The 24,147-nt window shown below is 41.5% G+C and overlaps 1 long non-coding RNA gene across 1 annotated transcript; it reads left to right on the top strand.

The window, feature by feature from the left end:
- Nucleotides 1–1,571: 1,571 nt before the first annotated feature.
- LOC118025634 lies at nt 1,572–23,007 on the top strand. Its single transcript, XR_004683372.1, has 4 exons — nt 1,572–1,849; nt 12,152–12,215; nt 12,790–13,035; nt 22,847–23,007. It is a non-coding gene; the product is annotated as an uncharacterized LOC118025634 (long non-coding RNA).
- Nucleotides 23,008–24,147: the final 1,140 nt, after the last annotated feature.

Here is a 24,147-nt window from a genome sequence, read left to right as displayed (position 1 = left end):
CTGTGTTCTCAGTTGGATTCTGCAACTTAGGGGCAGCTTGGCCTCAGTGCTTCCACTGGCAGGACTAGATTTTCTCAAGTGGAGAACAAAGGCAAAAGAAATATAGAAAAAATATTACATTTCCTTTGCAGCCCATTGACAAGTACTTAAGACAGGTAGGGTAACCTTCCTCCAGGAACTCAACTGCCTCGATTGTTAATACTTCGCTAAGGGCAAAGGCAAACTTAGTTTGACATTGGTCCGACCTCCAGGATCCTGTACATCTTCTCTAACATATAAAAATCCCTTTGGAGGGCTAGTATCCAAAATCTATAAAGAACTTATCAAACTCAACACCCAAAGGAAAAATAATCCAATCAAGAAATGGGCAGAAGGCATGAACAGACATTTTTCCAAAGAAGACATCCAAATGGCCAACAGACACATGAAAAAGTGCTCAACATCGCTTGGCATCAGGGAAGTCCAAATCAAAACCTCAATGAGATACCACCTTACACCAGTCAGAATGGCTAAAGTTAACAAGTCAGGAAATGACAAATGGAGGGTGCGGAGAAAGGGGAACCCTCCTACACTGTTGGTGGGAATGCAAGCTGGTGCAGCCATTCTGGAAAACATTATGGAAGGTTCCTCAAAAAGTTGAAAACAGAGCTACCGTACGACCCAGCCATTGCACTACTGGGTATTTACCCCAAAGATACAAATGTAGTGATCCGAAGGAATATGTGCATCCCAATGTCTATAGCAGCAATGTTGATTTTGTTCATTTTTGTTTCCCAAGTGCCTGGAGGAGGGATAAAGCCAGAATCAGACCTAGGCCTTCCAGCTCCAAGCTTTCTACTGGGAAGGACCGCTTCCAACTCTGCAAAGGTGAATCCTTCAGACACCACCTCTCGCTTATTCTCCCTGCCCCATCTTTCGCTGTCATCCTCAGTATCTCTATTAAACATATTGCCTAAAATAAAAATTATAAGCTGTCCAGAAAAAAAAATCCCTTTGGAAACTTCCTTTATCTCTACCTTCCCCTCACCAAGATATATGTTAGCATTCATCCTCCAAGCATATGGCCCACTGATACTCATCTAAAGGGTCTCATGACTCATTGTTTACTAGACAGTAGTTAGCAACCTTATCCTAACAGCTGCTAGCCCCTCAAGGTCCTAGAAACCTTGCTTCCAAATTCCTGAGAGACTAACACTATCCCTAACTCCCTCCCAACTTGAAAGTCTATAATCAGTCACTCCTCACAACCCCAGGGTAGTTCTTTCTGCCCATGAGTCTTGTCCCGTGTTTTAACAAAACCACCCTTTTTGCACTGAAGATGTCTCAAGAATTCTTTCTTGACTGTTTGCTCCCAAACCCCAACATTTCACATTTTCTTTCTGCTTCCTCTTCTTTGCACCATGACACAAGTGCATTTCTCAACCTGCATGCTTCATAGCACAGGGTAGATTGATTCCTTGCTGTGGTTGATAACCATTTAAAGCCCCTGTAGGTGCTTTTCTGCTCAGCGCTTGCTACCCAGCAACTTGGTTGGAACACTATGTGAACAAGAATTACATAACAGAAGCAAAGTTGCATAAAAACCATAATGGCCATCTTCATTGCCAAATACATTGAGCAATGATTTTCTACATCCTGATAATTCCTCTTGAATGATGAGTCATGATTTTAAAAATCGGCTGTGAAAAACAAGTGACTCAGCGGCAATCTATTAACAGTCCCGGAGCCCATCCTCTTACTGTTTATCTTCTAGAGAATGATCTTCCTAACTATGCTTAGGTAGTGTGGGATCTTTGGCTGAGCTAAACCAGAATTCATGTTTGGATGTGTCTGATGCATGAATGAGCCTGTAGGTAGCCATCTATGTAAGTTGGTTTGTATTGAGGAAGAAAGCTGGAGAAGTAGGTTTGTGTGTGGGCACTTGGGGGAAAGCAGAGTGTGGGGGAGAAGGAAGAAGGGAGAGGGAGAAAAGCATGGCATCTCCACCATAACTTGCCTGCCTTGTTAACTTGATTTGAGCTCTTGGAAGAGAAGGGGCTTTAGACAGAGGCAGAAAAAGCGAATTTCAAGGAGTTTGTGAGACTTGGAGCCATTAGATCATTGTTTTGATGCCCAGATGACAGCAGGAGCCATGGAGAAGGGGGTGGGGGGAAGAGAATGATTTCCTTGTCAGCATGGCCTCCACTAAGTACAAACTGCAGGGAGGGCCAAATTGCATTGACACTGTGAAGATAAAATGCATCATATGGTAAAACCCCACCATCATGCTATGAGCAGAGTCCAAAAATGAAACAGTTTAATACAAGGGACCTGTTTTTGCAAGTTTAATGAATTGGAAGTGTGGCTGGGAGAAGGATGGGCCTCAATTGCCAGTCGTATCAGAAACTGAATTTGTTTCACTGCATGCATATTTGTATGTAAGTTGTTATATGTCCAAATGGATACAATTTTTAAATGGCGGTGGGGAAGGGGAAGCCAGCTAAGCAAAGGAAAGAATTATGTGAGTGTATTATAATGGATGTTTCTGTATTGTAGGATTTGGGGTGATATTTTTCCCCCATGTTGGTATTTTTGAAAATTTTTATGACCAGAAGTTTTCTCAGCTAAAAGTTATATTTTTATTTTAAAATATCCATAGGAAATCTCATTTTATATAAAAAAGTTAAAATATTTGAAGGTGTCCTCACTGAACAAATCCTCTAAATAGACTGTAACTAGAATCCGGAGTTTTAAATTGGCTATTGTATACTTTGAAACATAAAATATATTTTAGATCAAGCTTTCTCACTTTAAATGAACATATTGATTAAACAGTTCAATTCATGTTATTTTTGGACCCACTGTTACACTTTTTTTCAAAGCCTCTTCAGTGCCAAAAGCAACAGTTGGGTGCAAAATCATCTAGGAAGCATTTTCAAAATGCTCATGTTTGCTTCACGCCCCCCTATCAATCTGATCTTATCTGGACTGGGATTTTAAAAACTTCCCAGAAGATTCAAGTTCCCCCTAGCCATCCAAAGAACCTATCATCATTCCTAATGTCATGCAATTATGAAATAAATTGGTACAGCTGAAGCACTTGTAAGTGTTACCTTTTTTTTTCTTTTTATAAAAGGGGGTTTTCTATTCCCAATTCCTGTAAAATTCTGTGTATACAAATGTTGCCAATTGTATTCCTTCTAGAATTCAAACTAACCTTTAGATGAGAGCTAATCGCAGTAGAAAAATATCTTTTTAGTTTTAATTTTTTTTTTTACTTTATTGTATTCCAATATACAAACTGAAATATACTGAAGGAAACCAGAATGTTACCCCAAAACAGGCCTCTTTGAAATAAAAATTATTTTGAGCTGAAGGCAATTAAGAAGTCGTAAACACAGAAAAAGGGCCTCCTTTTCTGCATGAAGGCAGGAAATAAATCCTTTTACTGGCGACAGACTTTTATCGGCCCAGAGAGAGCACCAGAAGAATTTGCAAACAAACCTTGTTAAACTAACTCTTAGGTAAGAAAGATAAGGACCCCCTCGTCCTAGTTCTAAACCCCTTTGTCTTGTCAACTGTTCACAAATTCATTGTTTCTTTGTCCAATAGGTATAAAAGCTTCCTGTTCTGGTCACTTCTTCGGGTCTTCATTCTCTTGTGAAGGCTTCCATGTACATATTCAACAAAATTTGTGTGCTTTTCTCCTATTAATCTGTCTTTCTCAGTTTAATTTTCAGACTCGGGCAGGGACCCTCAGATGGTCAAGGAAAAGGTTTTCCTCCTCTACAATATCACCATGGAAAATACAATTTATACATCTAAAATGCAGCTTAGGGGCGCCTGGGTGGCTCAGTCAGCTCAGCAACCGACTCTTGGTTTCTGCTCAGGTCATGATCTCTGGGTTGTGAGATTAAGTCCGGTGTTGGGCTTCACGCTCAGCACAGAGTCTGCTTGAGATTCTCTTCCTCACCCTTTCCCTCTGCGCCTCCCCCTGCTCATGCTCTCTCTCTCTCTTAAATAAATAAAATCTTAAAAAAAAAAAAAAGTGGCAAGAGTGGGCATCCTTGTCTTGTTCCTGACCTTAGAGGAAGAGTTTCAGTTTTTCGTTGTTGAATATGATGTTAGCTGTGAGCTTTTCATATAGAGCCTTTGTTATGTAATTTCCTTCTATTCTGCTTTGTTGCAAGTTTTTAATCATGAGAGTATGTTGAATTTTGTCAAGTGCCTTTTCTGCATCTATTGGGATGATCAGGTATTTTTTTCATTTACCCTGTTAATGTGATGTATCACATTGATTGATTTGCTTATATTCAACTGAACTTGCATCCTAGGGAAAATTCCTACTTGGTCAAGGATATGATCCATTTAATACGCTGTTGATTTAGTTTGCTCATATTTTGTTCAGTATCTTTTCCATCCCTTCCTTTCAGCCTCTGTGTGTCCTTAAAGCTAAAGTGAATTTCTTATAGGCAGCATAAAGTCGGGTCTTGAATAAAAAAACATTTTTTTTGTCCTTTCAACCACTCTATGGGTTTTGATTGGGGATTTTAATGTATTTACTTTAAAGTAAAGAGAGAAGTTCTTCCTATTGCCATTTTATTAATTGTTGAATATCTGTCTTGTAGCTCTTTTGTCCTGTCCTTTCTCTCTTGCTGTCTTCCTTTGGGCTTCATTGATTTTTTTTATTATTATTATTATTTTCAGTAGCATGCTTTGATTGCTTTCTCATTTCCTCACTTTCTTTTGTGTCTTCCTTCTTTCCTTCTTTCTTCCTTTCTTCCTTCCTTCCTTTCTTTCTTTCTTTCTTTCTTTCTTTCTTTCTTTCTTTCTTTTCAGAGAGGGAGAGTGAGTGAGGAGGGGGAGGGGTAGAGGCAGAGGGAGAGAGAGAACCCTAAGCAGGCTACACATCCAACATGGAGCCTGACGAGGAGCTCGATCCCATGACCCTGAGATCATGACCCAAGCTGAAATCAAGAGTCCGATGCTCAATCGACTGAGCCACCCAGGTGCCTCTCTTTTGTGTGTTTTGTGTATTTCTGTAGGCATTTTCTTTGTAATTACCATGGGGCTTACATAAAACTTCTTATACTTTTAACACTCTGTTTTAAGTTGATAAAAACTTAACTTCAATCACAAGACTCTTTACTTTTATGTCTCTTCCCCAAACACTTTATGTTATTGATGTCAAATTTTACATCTTTTTATTGTGTATCCACTTCATGTATTTTTATAGTTTTTTTTATAGTTTTTATAGTTATAGTTTTTTATACTTTTGTATTTTAACTTCTACACTTGAACTAAAAGTGATTTATACACCACCATTACAGTATTACAGTATTCTGCATTTCTCTCTATATTTACCTTTACCAGCAAGTTTTACAGTTCATATGCTTTTGTGTTGCTGTTTAGAATCCTTTTGTTTCAAGTTGAAGAACTCCCTTTAGCATTTCTTGTAAGTCTGCTTTAGAAATTTTCTCTTTGTCTTTAGCTTTTGACAGTTGGATTATAATGTGTGTCAGTGTGGACTTTTTTAGATTCATCCTTTTTTTGAAGACTTTTGGGCTTCTTGGAGTTGGATGTCCATTTCCTTCCCTAAATTTGAAAGTTTTTGACCATAGCTTTTTTTTAAGATTTTATTTATTTGACAGAGAGAGAGCACATGCACAAGTCAGGGGAGGGGGCAGAGGGAAAAGCAGGCTCCCTCCTGAGCAGGGAGCCTGACTCGGGGCTCAATCCCAGGACTCTGGGATCACGACCTGAGCTGAAGGCAGATGCTTATCCAACTGAGCCACCCAGGCGCCCGACCATTAGTTTTTAAAATAGCTTTCTGCTCCTTTCTCTCTCTCTCTTCTTCTGGGATTCCCCTACTACTGGTCCACTTGATGCTCTACCATCCTGTTTCTTTTTCACAAATGATATATGTATATTTTATTTTCCCTTTTTAGCTGAAAGGTATCATACTAAATACTCTTTTACACGTTGCTCTTTTCACTTAAAGATACATCCACAGCAGTTCATAGAGACCATTATTTCTTACAGCATTTTCTGGATTACCACAGTTTATTGAACAGTTTCCAATGTATGGGCATCTAGGTTTTTTCCAATATTTTGCAATTACAAACAACCCTGCAATGTGCATATATATTTTCATATTGTTATAGGTGTATCTTCAAGGTAAATTCCTAGCAGTGGGATTGCTGGGTCAAAAAGTATTTACATGTGTATTTTTGTTATGCTTACTTGTTTGCTGAATCCTCCTCCAAAAGGGTGTACCAGTTTGTATTTCCACCACCAAATAAGAGAATGCCTGCTTCCACAAAGTCTTATCAACAGAATAAGTGCTAATCAAATAGTATTTTTTTTTTGCCATACAAAATTTTGTATCTTTGCATAGTCACATTTATAAGTATTTAATGTATTGCCTCTGGATTTTGATAATTTAATAATTTTTATAATTTCAAGGCTTTTCCCTATGTTAATGTTAAAGAAGAGTTCACTTTTTTCTATTCTAATCCTTGTATAGCTTCCTTTTTTACTTTTATTTTCCTAATGCATTTGAAGTTTACTCTTATGTTCAGCATTAGTCATGGATATAATTTTATTTTTTCCAAATGGCCAGTCAGTTGTCTCAGCATCATTTATAACCAAAGTCCATCTTCATCCCAAATTATTTGAGATGCCATCTTTGTCATATACTAATTTCCATGTTTACTTGGGTTTATTCTATTCCATCAGTCTATCTATTTATGTTCCAATCACCACACTGTTTTATTTAGAGAGGCTTTACAATATATTTTAATATTTGGTTGAGCTAGTCCCCTTTGTCTTTGTTTCTTTTTGTATTTTCCTATCCTTGCAATTTTTATTTTTTTATATGAACTTTAGTAAAAACTTGCTTAACTCCATAAAACTTTTGTTGCTATTTTATTGAAATTGTGTTAATCTTATGTTAGTTTGGGGAGAACTAATATCCTTATGATGTTGGGTCATCTTATTCAAGACCATGGTTTCCAGGAATACTTTTTACCATCTCAGTAGCAAGTCATATTGAAACTATCATTCACTCAACACTTACTGTACATTTAACATGTGTCAGGTTCTGTGTCGGGCATTGGAGATGTGGTGAGGAAAATAGTTTTAAATTTCACATAAATACATAAATGAAAGTGCATGTGTGTCTCCATTAGAGTTAAACTATATGTGTCAAAGTAGCTAAGTCTTTAGGTCTATGGTGTTAAATCTGGTGAGGGTTTGCTATGGTTCTATTTTATTTCACACTTTTCTAAATTAACCTCTTTGCTATGTAATGGTTTGCTTTGAAAAGGACTGAACTGGCATCATTGGGTGACTGAAGTTTCAACGGGTCCACCTTGCATCACAGTGGACCTACTTAGGCATTTTTTTTTTTTTTGAGAGACAGTGATAGTGACAGAGATAGCGAGAGAGAGCATGAACAAGAGGCAGGGTGAGGGAGAGGGAGATGCAGACTCCTCGGTGAGCAGGGAGCCAGACGTGGGGCTCTATCCCTGGACCCTGGGATTATGACCTGAGCTGAAGGCAGACACCTAGCCAATTGAGTCATCCAGATGCTCCCTACTTAGGCATTCTTAACAGCATTACAGTTACCAGTTCAACCCAGTTGACTAAATGCCTGCACGAGTCCAGCTGTCTGTTTTATCCATGCCTCCACTCCACCAGCTGAGCTCTGATGGAGAAAACCAATCAGCAGAAAAGTTTGGTGCCATTAGGCATTCATAAATCTCAATCTGGAATGGCCCCTCAACTTGGCCTAGGCATGCTATTGTTTCTTTGATCACTTTGCTTTCTCCCTTCCACAAAGACTACTTCAAACTCTATTCATTCTCTTCAAATTTCTCCTATAATTTTCCTTGTTCTGAGCAGATGACCCCCTCTCCTACTGCAGAGAGAAAGTAAAAGTCATAAAGTGGGAACTCATCTTCCCTTCAGCAACTTTACATAAGTATCTGGATTTCCACCCATCTCCGTTCTAGCCTGTTCCGGTAGAGGAGCACTTCCTCTCATTATCTAAGGTCGATCTCTCCAATGTGTCTGATCCTCCTGTCGTCCTTCCCATTTTCATTCTTAATTCAACTAAAGCTATCAACTCTTTCTCTCTTCTCTCTCTTTGGCCTCTCTCTTTATTCTTTCATTTTTGCAAAACATGTAAACCTGCTGAAACCATCATTAGAAACAAACCCAACAAAATCCTTCATCTTATTTTCCCTTCTAGCAATGGCCATATGTCTCACCTCTTCTTCATAGCCTAATTTCTTAAGTCATTTGATTTTGTAAGGCTAACTAGAGACACTCCTCATGGATGCTGAAGTGTATAGTCACTGCAAAGTGGAAGAGCTCGAAGAAAATATGGAGACAGCTGTAGACCACCACAGTGTACGTGGGCTTTGTGGCTAGATTTAATCCAAGGGGCAGGGGCCATAGGTGACACATGAGATCTGCCAGCCTGTGATGAACTGGGCAATATGAGTAATATGGCATATGTGTGGGTCTGGAATCAGTTTCTTTATTTGAAAATTTTAAATGACAACATTTACTTTGCAGCATTGTTCAGGGGATGAAATGACCTAATGGGTGTAAAGCTACTTGTCACAGTACATGCCCAATAAATTTTACCTATTATTATTTTTGCAATTGTAATTATGTTGTCAGATGGGCAGATCTGCCCAACCAAATATGAAAGCATACATATTCAACACAGAAATAAATGTAAAGTAATACAGCTGTCTTGGAACTATATGTTGGCTAGTGCTTTAGACATTCATTCGTTCATCATTCATTCATCAGGAAACATGTATCAGAAACTTTGCCAGGAATTAGGGATTACAAAGAAGAGTAAGACAAAATCTGTTGTCAATGACCTCTCAGTTTTAGGACAGTCAAAGCATAAGCATGTAATTATAATATAGTGTGCTAAGTGCAGTGATTGATCAACCTAGGGTATTTTGGGAGTTCAAAGAAGGAAGCATACAGCTTGGGCTCAAGTACATCCTGGATCTGGTTCTTAAAGTGAGTCGATAGATGTTAGCAGAAGAAAGAGAGGAGGGGCAGGAAGGGAGAAGATTTGAAAGTCCCTCGGTCCATGCAGTTCAACTCAAAGACTGGAATCTCGTGCTTTGTTTGATTTTAAAAAATTGTACTCCTAAAAAGTTATTTGAAATTCATTGGCCTATTTGAATGAGATGTAAAGAACAAGGTATTACATGATAATAGGAGGATGAGTCAGAACTTTTTTGCATTGGGAGTGGAACATACCAGGAATTGCTGTAGGCAGAGTGACACAATGTATTTGAAGGAACCTGGTTCTCGGAGCCCAGAGAAGCTACCACCACTGATAAAACTACCTGGGTGATGTCACCATGGTTCTCAGCTTTAATGGTGCTGGAAGTTGACCGCCAGCTAACCCCTTGAGGATGACCAATCCCTTGAGGACTGGTTCAATTTAAAAATTAGAGATAAATTTATAGGCTACAAGGCATTCACTAATAATCAGAAATATGAAATTTATACAGACTCAAATACTCACCCTGTCATGATTGGTACATTTCTTCAGACGGGCATGCTAAGCACTTGTCTCTTGGGATCCTGAAATCAGAACAAAAGGAGTTAGCTAGAGTGGGCTGCTCCCTCTGGTTCACACAAGGGGCTGAGCAATATGGGCTCAATTTCCTGTTCTGATTCTTCAAAAACTTAATCTATTTGATTTCATAGATTCACACATTCTCATTGTTGAGGTTATTTGAAAGATGAGATCTGGAGACAGGGGCAGGTCTTAGGCTGAGAAACACCTAACGAGACTGCATTTTGAAATAGGTACAAACAGCACATGCTCAGCCAGTGCCGTGAACTGAACTCATGGTAAGACTTCAGGGGAAAGAAATTTGCATGGGAGAATATGCCTGCCAAATGATCAGTGCAATATTGGCTATGAGAGTGAAGTATCTCTGAATCTGTGAGAGCTAGGTAAATTATATTCATGTAAATTCAGAGTATTATTCATATTATCCATTTACATAAAATAATTAGATGTTGATGTATAGAAAAAAGGTATGGAAGTATATATAAAATATTATGAGTGGTTTTCCTATATAAAAAAACATATATGGAAACATGTGTTTTTATTTTTTTTTTGCCTTATCTGTGATTTCAAGATTTTCTGAAATAAAGATGTGCTATTTATGCAATAAAGAATCATAAATTAGAAAAAATTCGCTTAAGAGATAAAAGACTGAATGTCTTCCACACTCTCCGGAACAACTATTATTAATGTAGCATGGATGACATTAGACACCAACAAGTGAAGACCATGAGTAACACTGTGGAGGAGAGTGGAAAGAGGGATCATTCAAAGGAGCATGGGGGTAATGATGCTACAGAGAAAGGGATTTCTTTTCAGTCTGGATGAAAAACTGGAAAGGACTATTTTTAGTAGAGGAATTTGAAAGGTTCCTCCCATTGGCACAGCCAGCACCCAAAATGTTTCCTCTTGCATAGGATAATAATAATCTGGGCACGCTTGATCAGAGCAGCAAGTACCAATACAATCAATTTGCCAAACTCTCACCAGTCGGGAACTCCAGTGGATGGTCCTAGACTCCTTTGGCAGTTGCCTTGGCCATTGTTCAGAACACATGAGACATGCTGTCACCGCATTAATCAGCTCACTGTATTTCAAGGGCAACCCAGCATCCTTGGCAATATGCCATCCCACCCAGGTGCAATGGTGGCCTTTCTTTCTGTGCACCCAATCAGCTGTATCTACTGCAGGCTCAGTTGCTAGGGCTCTCTGGGGTAAATTGGGTTTCTTTGCCCTTCCAGTGCTAGGACCAAAACTCTAGGAGCACTCTCTCCTTCTGTTGTCTCTGTCACAGTGCCTGACCCATCCCTTCTGGAGTCACAGACACATGTAATTCAAATGCTAGCTCTGCTTGGGAGATGCCCAGAGCTTTCATCTGCTTCACTAGAACGTTTGCCTCCTCAAAGGCGCTTGCTGCTTTGATTCCCTGTCTTTCATGTGCCTTTTCTTTACTCGGCAGGATAAGGGATGGAGGCACTGTGCCAGGTGGGGAATAAAAGTCCTCCACACCCCCAAATCCCTACAAAGGCCTGGACCTCCTTCACATTCCTAGGGGTTGAATAAGCTTGCAACGTATCCATCACAGCTTCTGAGACAACTTGTGTCTTACCTGACCCTATGACTCCCAACACCTTATGGTGGTACCTGGGCCTTGAATTCTCTGTGGGTTCACTGCCCATCCTCTCCCTCACAAATGTCCCAGCAAAGCCTGCAAGGTGCCCTGCAACAGAGGCAAACCTTCACATGTTAGCAGCATATCATCAATGTAATGGGCCCATTGTACTGATGTGGGGAAGGACAACAGGGACAGAGCTTGGGCTGCCATCCCATGACATTAGGTGGGGCTGTGCAGGTTGGGGAAGCCCTTGAGAGGCCCATTGTTGCCCCTCCCAGGTGAAGGCAAATTGATCTTGTGACTAGGGTGCCAACGGTTCTCTGAAAAAGGCCTTTGCTAAGTCCAGCACAGCTTTGTACACTCCTAGGACCCAGACCAATGTATTCAAGGTGGCGGCCATGTTGGGCACGGCCACATGGATGGGCGGCACTACCTTGTTCAGTTCTCAGCTGTCCACTGTCATCTGCCATGAAGCTTATTTACAGGCCATACTGGGCTATGGAAAGCACTCTGGGCAGGGAGTACAATACCCAGTTGCGGGAGTTCTTGGATAGTTTCTCCTATCTCCTTATGCCCCCAGGGAATTTATATTGTTTGACAGTTACCACCCCTCATGGGGGTGGCAGGCTTACTGGTTGGCATTTCCTCTGCGCACTGGCTTGATTACTCTAACCTAGAGGTGCAATTCATCAATACAGGTTTGCAGAATTTGGCTTTGGAGGGTATCAATGCCCAGTATGTTCTCTGGTATTGGAGAGATAAAAGTCTCATGTTTTTGGGCAGGGGTGGGGAACACCACATTTGCAGGGTCAAAAGGACCTTTCTGACCATAACTGTTTGTCCTCCATAATCATCGATGGCGCTGAGGGGGGGCCAGGAAACTTCTGAGGGTTACCATGTGCCAGCATCCACCAGAGCCATCACCCTTTTCTTATTTCCAGAGAACCAGTGAATAGCGAGCTCTGCATGAGGCTTCTGGTCAGCTCTAATGACCCTCACCTGGAGGTAATCTTGGCTTGCATCCTATCCCTGGGGCATGGGAGGCACCCACCCTAAATAAGATTGTATCCCTGAGGCCTCTGCTGGAGCAGGTGGGGCATCAGGGATGGTAGAGGCAAATGGGGCCGGTGTGAACTGTTGTTTTGGCTTTCAGGCTTTCCGCAGGACAGCCAACATGGCATTGGGTTGTTGGTCCATCTGTTCAGATGGGATCCCCGCCACAGTGAGGTCAAACCACACTTGTTTCCAGGTTACTTTCATTGGACCCTTTACAGCCTTTTGGCTTTTCCAGCTTCCTCTCTGTCTTGGGTCTTTTCCATAGCCCCACACTCGTTCCTGGGATTTGTCAGTCTCCCCCAGATCAGCAATGGATCAGCCAGCACTATCAATGTCTCTCTCACGACTGGGCTCAGCAGGGATATCAGCATCCCACACCAGATGCTGGGGTGGAGAATCTTAGTTTTCACTCCTGCAGTGAATGTGGCCTGATGAGGGCCTTCAAAGACAGGGGCGTGGATGGTCTGTCTCATTTCCAACTTCCTAAGAATTTCCTTTTCCTTTTCTTTTTCTTTTTCAACAGATCCTGCTTCAGGTTCATTTATACAAATAGCACAGGAGGACACAAGCCCCTGCAGATAGCCCCCTGACACAAGCCCAGGGGTCACACCAGTCCTTCTCTCCTCACAGCAGCAGATAGAAGCCTCTACACTGGAGTCTTCTTTGGGGCCTGGGCCCCTTTAGGAGCCAGAGCCTCAAGAGCAGCCTGAGCCTTGGTTTGAGCCTTGGCCTTGGAATTTGGCCGGCAAGCCCATTTCCAGAGCATGGGGTAAGTGATGTAAGCAAGTTGGCCGAGCTCACGGCTGCTCCCATTTGGGATCGTGGCTTTATCAGGGCCTTGACAGCCTTGGCACATACCCTCAGAGCCTTGGCGTTGTTCATCTCCATCTACTTTAGGCCCTTCTTATGTTTCTTTGCTAAGTGTAGGTTCCTCAGGAAGTTGGGTCCACCCTCTTAAGAGATTCATATCTTTGTGATGGGGTTTCTTGATGTCACTTCTGTGCCATTTTCGGCACTGGTTGTGGGTGGTGTGGTTCTTGGATTGGGCAATGTCTGTACTGAAGCTCCCGGCTCCCGAAGCATCTGGGACTGGAAGAGAAAGAGGAAGCTCTGAAAATTTCTTGTACCTCCTTTAAAGATGTCCAGGGGCCCAGGGGCCCAAGGAGGTCCTCCTCATTGGGCTGAGCCTCCCTGCAGGCTAGACTAATCCGATCTCTAAAGAGTGAGGCCTGAGGGCAGTGGATGTGGTCTATGTTGCTCATTTTCCCTGCCTCTCCTAGCTGCGCTAACTACACCTGGAGACTTTTCTGGGCCTTTTCACAGGAACTAGGCAGCTATAGCAATAAGTTTGGTGGGAGTAGATTCTCTGTTCATGAACATTCCCTGAATTGGGGGCTCCCCACTGGCTGGGGTTGCTGTTGCTGGGCTTGGGCTTTCCTTTGTGTTTGGGGTGGGATGGCGGGGGTGTTCCATTGGCTGCACTGTTGATCACCCCGCCTCCCCGTCACTCTGCTTACCTTCCCAGGGGTGCTCTTTGCCCCAGTATGCTAGGTGCAGGTTCTCAAACAAGTGTGATAAAGCAGTTTTTGGGGTATCCCCATACTCACACGCGGTCCCCAGGCCTCTAACCTATGGGAACACCTTCCCACAAAGAAGGGATCCCTGCCACCCACCCTCTGTTTTTGATTTTATTTTATTTTATTATGTTATGTTAATCACCATACATTACATCATTAGTTTTTGATGTAGTGTTCCATGATTCATTGTTTGCGTATAACACCCAGTGCTCCATTCAGTGTGTGCCCTCTTTAATACCCATCACCAGGCTAACCCATCCCCCCACCCCCCTCCCCTCTAGAACCCTCAGTTTGTTTCTCAGAGTCCATAGTCTCTCATGGTTTGTCTCCTCCTCCGTTTCCCCCCACTTCATTTTTGCTTTCCTGCTATCTTCTTTTTTTTTTTTTTAAACATATAATGTATTATTTGTTTCAGAGGTACAGGTCTGTGATTCAACAGTCTTACACAATTCACAGCGCTCACCTAGCACATACCCTCCCCAATGTCTATCACCCAGCCACCCATCCCTCCCACCCCCCCACCACTCCAGCAACCCTCAGTCTGTTTCCTGAGATTAAGAATTCCTCATATCAGTGAGATCATATGATACATGTCTTTCTCTGATTGACTTATTTCACTCAGCATAATACCCTCCAGTTCCATCCACGTCGTTGCAAATGGCAAGATTTCATTCCTTTTGATGGCTGCATAATATTCCATTGTATATATATACCACATCTTTTTTATCCATTCAGCTATCGATGGACATCTTGGCTCTTTCCATAGTTTGGCTATTGTGGACATTGCTGCTATAAACATCGGGGTGCATGTACCCCTTCGGATCACTACATTTGTATCTTTGGGGTAAATACCCAGTAGTGCAATTGCTGGGTCGTATGGTAGCTCTATTTTCAACTTTTTGGGGAACCTCCATACTGTTTTCCAGAGTCGCCGCACCAGCTTGCATTCCCACTAAGAGTGTAGGAGGGTTCCCCTTTCTCCGCATCCCTGCCAACATCTGTCGTTTCCTGACTTGTTAATTTTAGCCATTCTGACTGGTGTGAGGTGGTATCTCATTGAGATTTTGATTTGGATTTCCCTGATGCCGAGCGATGTTGAGCACTTTTTCATGTGTCTGTTGGCCATTGGGATGTCTTTGGAAAAATGTCTGTTCATGTCTTCTGCCCATTTCTTGATTGGATCATTTGTTCTTTGGGTGTTGAGTTTGGTAAGTTCTTTATAGATTTTGGATACTAGCCCTTTATCTGATATGTCATTTGCAAATATCTTCTTCCATTCTGTCAGTTGTCTTTTGGTTTTGTTGACTGTTTCCTTTGCTGTGCAAAAGCTTTTTATCCTGATGAAGTCCCAATAGTTCATTTTTGCCCTTGCTTCCCTTGCCTTTGGCAATGTTTCTAGGAAGAAGTTCCTGTGGCTGAGGTCGAAGAGGTTGCTGCCTGTATTCTCCTTTAGGATTTTGATGGACTCCTGTCTCACATTTAGGTCTTTCAACCATTTTGAGTCTGTTTTTGTGTGTGGTGTAAGGAAATGGTCCAATTTCATTCTTCTGCATGTGGCTGTCCAATTTTCCCAACACCATTTGTTGAAGAGACTGTCTTTTTTCCATTGGACATTCTTTCCTGCTTTGTCAAAGATTAGTTGACCATAGAGTTGAGGGTCCATTTCTGGGCTCTCTATTCTGTTCCATTGATCTATGTGTCTGTTTTTGTGCCAGTACCATGCTGTCTTGATGATGACAGCTTTGTAATAGAGCTTGAAGTCTGGAATTGTGATCCCACCAGCTTTCTTTTCTTTTTCAATATTCCTCTGGCTATTTGGGGTCTTTTCTGGTTCCATACAAATTTTAGGATCATTTGTTCCATTTCTTTGAAAAAAGTGGATGGTATTTTGATAGGGATTGCATTAAATGTGTAGATTGCTCTAGGTAGCATTGACATCTTCACAATATTTGTTCTTCCCATCCATGAGCATGGAACGTTTTTCCATTTCTTTATGTCTTCCTCAATTTCTTTCATGAGTATTTTATAGTTTTCTGAGTACAGATTCTTTGCCTCTTTGGTTAGATTTATTCCTAGGTATCTTATGGTTTTGGGTGCAATTGTAAATGGGATCGACTCCTTAATTTCTCTTTCTTCTGTCTTGTTGTTGGTGTATAGGAATGCCACTGATTTCTGTGCATTGATTTTATATTCTGCCACTTTACTGAATTCCTGTATGAGTTCTAGCAGTTTTGGGGTGGAGTCTTTTGGGTTTTCCACATAAAGTAGCATATCATCTGCAAAGAGTGAGAGTTTGACTTCTTCTTTGCCGATTTGGATGCCTTTGATTTCTTTTTGTTGTCTCATTGCTGTGGCTAGGACTTCTAATACTATGTTGAATAGCAGTGGTGATAGTGGACATCCCTGCCATGTTCCTGACCTTAGGGGGAAAGCTCTCAGTTTTTCCCCATTGAGAATGATATTCGCTGTGGTTTTTTCATAGATGGCTTTTAGGATATTGAGGTATGTACCCTCTATCCCTATACTCTGAAGAGTTTTGATCAAGAAAGGATGCTGTACTTTGTCAAAAGCTTTTTTTGCATCTATTGAGAGGATCATATGGTTCTTGTTCTTTCTTTTATTAATGTATTGTACTACATTGATTGATTTGCGGATGTTGAACCAACCTTGCAGCCCAGGGATAAATCCCACTTGGTTGTGGTGAATAATCCTTTTAATGTACTGTTGGATCCTATTGGCTAGTATTTTGGTGAGAATTTTGGCATACATGTTCATCAAAGATATTGGTCTGTAATTCTCCTTTTTGATGGGGTCTTTGGTTTGGGGATCAAGGTATTGGTGGCCTCATAAAATGAGTTTGGAAGTTTCACTTCCATTTCTATTTTTTGGAACAGTTTCAGAAGAATAGGTATTAATTCTTCTTTAAATGTTTGGTAGAATTCCCCTGGGAAGCCATCTGGCCCTGGGCTATTGTTTGTTGGGAGATTGTTGATTACTGCTTCAATTTCCTTGCTGGTTATGGGTCTGTTAAGGTTTTCTATTTCTTCCTGGTTCAGTTTTGGTAGTTGATACATCTCTAGGAATGCATCCATTTCTTCCAGATTATCTAATTTGCTGGCATATAGTTGCTCATAATATGTTCTTATAATTGTTTGTATTTCTTTGGTGTTGGTTGTGATCTCTCCTCTTTCATTCATGATTTTATTTATGTGGGTCATTTCTCTTTTCTTTTTGATAAGTTTGGCCAGGGGTTTATCAATCTTACTAATTCTTTCAAAGAACCAGCTCCTAGTTTCGTTGACCTGTTCTACTGTTCTTTTGGTTTCTATTTCATTGATTTCTGCTCTGATCTTTATTATTTCTCTTCTCCTGCTGGGTTTAGGCTTTATTTATTTGCTGTTCTCTCTCCAGCTCCTTTAGGTGTAGGGTTAGGTTGTGTACTTGAGACCTTTCTTGTTTCTTGAGAAAGGCTTGTATTGCTATATACTTTCCTCTTAGGACTACCTTTCCTGCATCCCAAAGATTTTGAACAGTTGTGTTTTTATTTTCATTGGTTTCCATGAATTTTTTTAAATTCTTCTTTAATTTCCTGGTTGACCCATTCATTCTTTAGTAGGATGCTCTTTAGCCTCCATGTATTTGAGTTCTTTCCGACTTTCCTCTTGTGATTGAGTTCTAGTTTCAAAGCATTGTGGTCTGAAAATATGCAGGGAATGATCCCAATCTTTTGGTACCAGTTGAGGCCTGATTTGTGACCTAAGATGTGATCTATTCTGGAGAATGTTCCATGGGCACTAGAGAAGAATGTGTATTCTGTTGCTTTGGAATGGAATGTTCTGAATATATCTGTGAAGTCCATTTGGTCCAGTGTGTCATTTACAGTCTTTACTTCCTTGTTGATCTTTTGCTTAGGTAATCTGTCCATTTCAATGAGGAGGGTGTGAAAGTCCCCCACTATTATTGTATTGTTGTCAATGTGTTTCTTTGCTTTTGTTATTAATTGCCTTATATAATTGGCTGCTCCCATGGTAGGGGCATAGATATTTACAACTGTTAGATTTTCTTGTTGGATAGACCCTTTAAGTAGGATATAGTGTCCTTCCTCATCTTTTATTATAGTCTTTTGTTTAAAATCTAATTTGTCTGATAGAAGGATTGCCACCCAGCTTTCTTTTGGTGTCCATTAGCATGGTAAATAGTTTTCCACCCCCTCACTTTCAATCTGAGGGTGTCTTTGGGTCTAAAATGAGTCTCTTGCAGACAGCATATCGATGGGTCTTGTTTTTTTATCCAATCTGATACCCTGTGTCTTTTGATTGGGGCATTTAGCCCATTTACATTCAGGGTAACTATTGAAAGATAGGAATTTAGTGCCATTGTATTGCCTGTAAGGTGACTGTTACTGTATATTGTCTGTGTTCCTTTCTGGTCTGTGTTACTTTTAGGCTCTCTCTTTGCTCAGAGGACCCCTTTCAATATTTCTTGTAGGGCTGGTTTCGTGTTTGCAAACTCCTTGTTTTTGTTTGTCCTGGAAGCTTTTGATCTCTCCTTCTATTTTCAATGACAGCCTCACTGGATATAGTTTTCTTGGCTGCATATTTTTCTCATTTAGTGCTCTGAAGATATCATGCCAGTCCTTTCTGGCTGCCAGGTCTCTGTGGATAGGTCTGTTGCCAATCTAATATTTCTACCATTGTAGGTCACAGGCCTCTTCTCCTGAGCTGCTTTCAGGATTTTCTCTTTGTCTCTGAGACTCGTAAGTTTTACTATTAGATTTCAGGGTGTTGACCTATTTTTATTGATTTTGAGGGGGGTTCTCTGTGCCTCCTGGATTTTGATGCCTGTTTCCTTCCCCAAATTAGGGAAGTTCTCTGCTATAATTTGCTCCAATATACCTTCTGCCCCTCTCTCTCTTTCTTCTTTTCTGGGATCCCAATTATTCTAATATTGTTTCATCTTATGGTATCACTTATCTCTCGAATTCTGCCCTCATGATCCAGTAGTTGTTTATCTCACTTTTTCTCAGCTTCTTTATTTTCCATCATTTGGTCTTCTATATCACTAATTCTCTCCTCTGCCTCATTTATCCTAGCAGTTAGAGCCTCCATTTTTGATTGCACCTCATTAATAGCTTTTTTGATTTCGACTTGTTTCGATTTTAGTTCTTTTATTTCTCCAGAAAGGGTTTCTCTAATATCTTCCATGCTTTTTTCAAGCCCAGCTAGTATCTTTAAAATCGTCATTCTGAACTCTAGTTCTGACATCTTACTAATTATTGATTAGGTCCCTTGCAGTCGGTACTGCCTCTTGTTCTTTTTGTTGAGGTGATTTTTTTCCATCTTGTCATTTTGTCCAGAGGAGAATAGATGAATGAGAGAACAAAATGCTAACAGGGTAACAACGTCCCCAGAAAATATACACTAAACAAATCAGAAAAGACCTGAAACCAGGGGGAAAGAAATGGAAAGAAAGAAAAAAGAAAAAAAAAAAAGATAAAACCAACCAAAACAAAATAAAACAAAAAAAAAAACCCAGAATATGATCAAATATGATCAGGCTGGTGCATAGATCAGTGCCACACACTAGATTTTGGGCGTATTTTGGTCTGTTAGAAGAAAGTGCCTCCCAAAATTTTAAAGAAAGAAAAACTTACATATGTACAAAAATAAGGGTTAATACGATGAAGGGATGGAATATGACTGTAAAGATGAAAATTATAAAAGATTTTATAAAAGGAATTGATAAGATAAGAAGTTGGTTGAAAAAAGAAGAGGATTAAAAAAAGGGGGGAGAGAATGTGATTAAGCAGGAGACTAGAACAAAGCCATACACTAGAGATTTAGGGTATATTTTGGTCTGTTAGAAGAAACTGTATCCCAAAATTTTAAAGAGAGAAGAACTTATATGCATATACCAAAAATAAGGTTAAGTACTATGAAGGGATAGAATATGACTCTAAAAATGAAAAATAAAAAAGATTTTTTAAAAAAGGGATTGATAAGATGTTGGTTGAAAAAGGGAAAAAGAAAAATTTAAAAAAAATTTTAAAAATTAACTTTGAAAGACCAAAGAATCATGGGAAAAAAGCCATGAATTCTATGTGCAGTATTCCCCCAGCATTGGAGTTCTGCCGTTCTCATTGATCGGTAAACTTGTCTTGGCTGGCTGTTCTTGCTCATCTTCTGGGGGAGGGGCCTGTTGCCGTGGCTCCCAAATGTCTTTGCTGGAGGCAGAATTGCCCCGCCCTTGCCTGTCCAGTCTAAGGAATCAGCTCGGGTTTGCTCTCGGGAGCTTTTGTTCCCTGCAAGCTTTCTCTACAGCTTTGGAGGCCAAGAGTGCAAATGGCGGCCTCCCAATCTCTGCCCCAGAGGAGCTGAGAACTTGGGGCCCCGCTCCTCAGTGCGTCCCCAGAGAAAAGCAGTGGATCACTCCCGTCTCCCCGGTCTCTGGCCGCGTTCTGTGCTCACCCAGCCTGTGACCGAGCATTTCTATCTCTGGCACCTGACCCGGCATGGAGTCTCCAAACCCCGCAGATCCCTGCGGTGCACTCCTGCACCACTCCTCCCAGGGTAGGAAGGGGAGTCTCCCCAGATCTGCCCCTTGTTGGGTCCCTGCTGGAGGAGCAGTGGCCCGACTGTGCCACAGATCATGATTTATGGCAACGCCGAGCTGAGAGCCCAGGCCTCGGCTCCGTTTCTGTAGCTGGCTTCCCCGCTCTGATACCTGGGAGCTCTGCCGCACTCAGGGACCCCCGGACTTTCTGTGACTCTGAGGGTCCTGAGACCACACTGTCCCATGAGGGTTCCACCCCCCGGCTTAGCCATTGGAGCGACATCCCTCAGCAGAGCCGACTTCTAAATGTTCCGATTTTGTGCCCCGCTGCTCTATCACTTGCCAGAAGTGGCTGATGGAGGACCCCTGCCCCACCTTCTATCTTCCCAAATGTCGCCTCAGATTCACTTCTCTGCACATCCTGCCTTCCAGAAAGTGGTCGCTTTTCTGTTCAGAGAGTTGCTGCTCTTCTTTGCTTCGATCTCCTGTTGCGTTCGTAGGTGTTCAGAATGGTTTGATCCCTATCCAGCTGAATTCCTGGGACCAGATGAAATTTAGGTCTCCTACTCCTCTGCCATCTTGCTCCGCCCCCTCCCGTCCTCTTGATGACCTCTGCCAACAACATCTTACAGAGAATGACTGGTATATAGATACAATGGAATTAAATGAGAATCAGTGACAAAAAGGTGATGACATCCTCACCCAAACATTAAAAAAATTTAAAAACACACATTTAAATAACTCGTGGATGACAGAAGAAATAAGAAGAGAACTTTGAAGATACTTAGAACTCAATGATACTGAAAATACTACTCCTCACCGCTTGTGAGATTTAGCCCTAGATTGTTGATCTGTCTGTTTCCCTCAGGGAAGCTGGGGGGTGGGGCTTCCCCTGTGCCTTAGGCATTTTACTTAGGCCACAGCATTTTTATTTTCTATCGAATGTATGTTCATTTATGAAATAGAACCTAGTACCTATCACTTTGTGAAATTCAAACTGAATTTTTAAGGGTCAGTTATCCATGTCAGATTCTGATTTCAGCTAGAAGTTGTGTGACAATATATGACTGTTGTTAGTCACTGGGAGTCGGGGTTGGAGGAGTGCTGTCTTAGGACTCACTTTGAAGGAGTTTAGAAGTGCCAGTGAATGAAGTTATATGCTGGACACTTTCCCGCCTTTCTTAACAGAATTCCTTGAGAAAACTGAGCTCCAATGGCCAGAGACATTCTTTGTATGTAACAAACGAGTTAACCTCTCTTATGTGTCTGGAATGGATTTTAATTATGTACCATTTGGGGGAATTAAGAAAATAGTCACTTAAATAATTTTCTGCATTTCGTGGTTCAGATGTGGAACCTCAGTTGGAAAAGGCTGTGAGACACAGCCCTGACAATGCAGTAAATCCTGCACTGGCCCTCTGGGCCTTGGGCCCTCACACCTGGGCTCAGCTCAGGTGATCCTAGTCTTGGGGAAGAAGTAGGTGACCAATGATCAAGTAGAGCTGTGTGACAGGCCTAGACCCTGGACTGATGGAGTGCATGCTTGAGACATCCTTGAGCTCATGCTGAAGATTTCCCCTTGGCCTCAGGGCTACCCTTTGTTCTGCCTGCAAATCCTCTCCTTGACTTTGGAGCCAAGTGAAAACCATTCTGTTCTTTAGTATAGAACAGGACAAGTGTACAGGACACGGTTAAGAGTGGCCACTGGACTAAGGTTGAAACTGGAGTAAGAAAACAGAAACGTAGACATGATTCTTAGGGTATCATTTTTAAAATAATAAACACTAGCAACAAGTTCTGACTGTATTGCAAATAACTGTTCTAACAACCACCAGACAAACCACTAGCTTATGTAGATGTGTGGGCTTGTAGCCAAAGCCTTTACCCAACCCATGTTACATCTTAATTATGAGGATCCACAACGGTCTCCTTTAATATACAGAAGACCTCTGCCTTTTGTGGACTCAGTAATCATAATTTAAATGGTCAAAGCGAGGTTCCAAATACCCATGACATGTAGCCCTTAGGGGCTTCCCTGTGGTGCTGAGTTGGGTGAGGTCAGCTGATGGCCAAAAGTCCTAGCATCTCAGCATGACTTTGTAACTCTCTGTGTGGGTATGCATTTTGCAGGAGGAATTATTTGCTAAAATTAAATTTAGTGATTTTTAAGGATTCACAAATATCTCAGGGCAGGCAGGAATCTCCTCTGATCTGATTCTTTCCATCTCCCACCCTCTAGAAATTTCTTAAAGTTCCTAAGCCTACTCCTAATTGCCATGCCATTGAATTTTTTATTTAAATCTGGATTCTTTTTGTCCTCTGTAGTATTTGGCTCAAATGGGCGGTTCCCCATTTTCAAATATCCTCCCTTTTTTGGGTATTTATGATGTTACCTTTTGTGTTCTTTCACTAATTTTCATTGATCTTTCTTTTGCTTTCTTTCTCCTACAGGCAGGCAACCGCAGTTTACTCAGATCTCATCAAAGAGGTTCTGCCTGGCTGCCTTCTCCAAAACAACACTTCTCCAGGACATGTCAGCCCTTTTCCCTGCTTTTTTCTTTCTTTCTTTCTTTCTTTCTTTCTTTCTTTCTTTCTTTCTTTCTTTCTTCTCTTTCTTTCTTTCTTTCTTCTTCTTTCTTTCTTCCTTTCCTCCTTCTTTCTTTCTTCTTTCCTTCTTTCTTTCAAGATTTATTTATTTATTTATTTATTTATTTTTTAAAGATTTTTATTTATTTATTTGTCAGAGAGAGAGAGAGAGAGAGCACAAGGAGGGGGAGCAGCAGAGGGAGATGGAGAAGCAGACTCCCCGCTGAGCAGGGAGCCCGATGTGGGACTCGATCCCAGGACCCTGGGATCATGACCTGAGCCGAAGGCAGACACTTAACGACTGAGCCACCCAGGCGTCCCGCAAGATTTATTTATTTTAAAGAGACAGCGAGTGCACAGAGGAAGGGCAGAGGGAGAGAATCTCAAACTGACTCCCTGCTAAGCACGGAGCCTGACATGGGGTCCGATCCCAGGACCTTGAGATCATGACCTGAGCTGAAACCAAGAGCTGGATACTTAACTGACTACGCCACTCAGGCTTTCCTCCCTGCTTAATTTTCTCAACAGTACTTAGTACCATCTGATAGATCATTTATGTAGGCATGTATGTATTTTTTGTTTCTTTCACCTTTTCCTCCAGCATATAAACTCCTACAGAGCAGAAGAGTTGTCTTGTTCATTTGTTTGTTTTGTGCTTTATTTCCTCTGCTATATCTCCAGAGCCTGTAACAGTGCTTTACTTGGAATAAGTGCTCAGCAAATAATGAATATACAAAAGAATGTATTTTTCTCTTTATTGTCAGGGGGGTCTGGCTGGAAAGTGCTAGTACTGGCAAATCAGTCAAAGAGATTACTAAAGGTGTGGGCATGGTGTAGCGCAAGTGCAAGGTAAAGGAACCCAGGATTAGTCATAGCAGAGGCTCCATGATCACCCCAGACCTGAAGGAGTGAGAGGAGAAAGCTGTGTGGAGAAGAGACAGAAGTTGCAGTCTTGGCACTCCAAATTCCTCCCCTCTAGGACTGGCTACATAATTTCAGGACCCAATATGAAGTGAAAATGCAGGGCTCCTTAACCCACAATGGGACTGTATTTAGAAACAGAGCTTTTATGGGGCGCCTGGGTGGCTCAGTCATTAGGCATCTGCCTTTGGCTCGGGTCATGGTCCCAGGGTCCTGGGATGGAGCCCCACATCAGGCTCCCTGCT

The sequence above is a fragment of the Mirounga leonina genome, unplaced genomic scaffold (assembly GCF_011800145.1).
Source record: "Mirounga leonina isolate KUSES-001 unplaced genomic scaffold, KU_Mleo_1.0 Mir_201, whole genome shotgun sequence".
In the NCBI taxonomy this organism is placed as follows: Eukaryota; Metazoa; Chordata; class Mammalia; order Carnivora; family Phocidae; genus Mirounga; species Mirounga leonina.
Note: the sequence above shows the minus strand (reverse complement) of the source record. Positions and strands in the feature narration are given on the sequence as shown.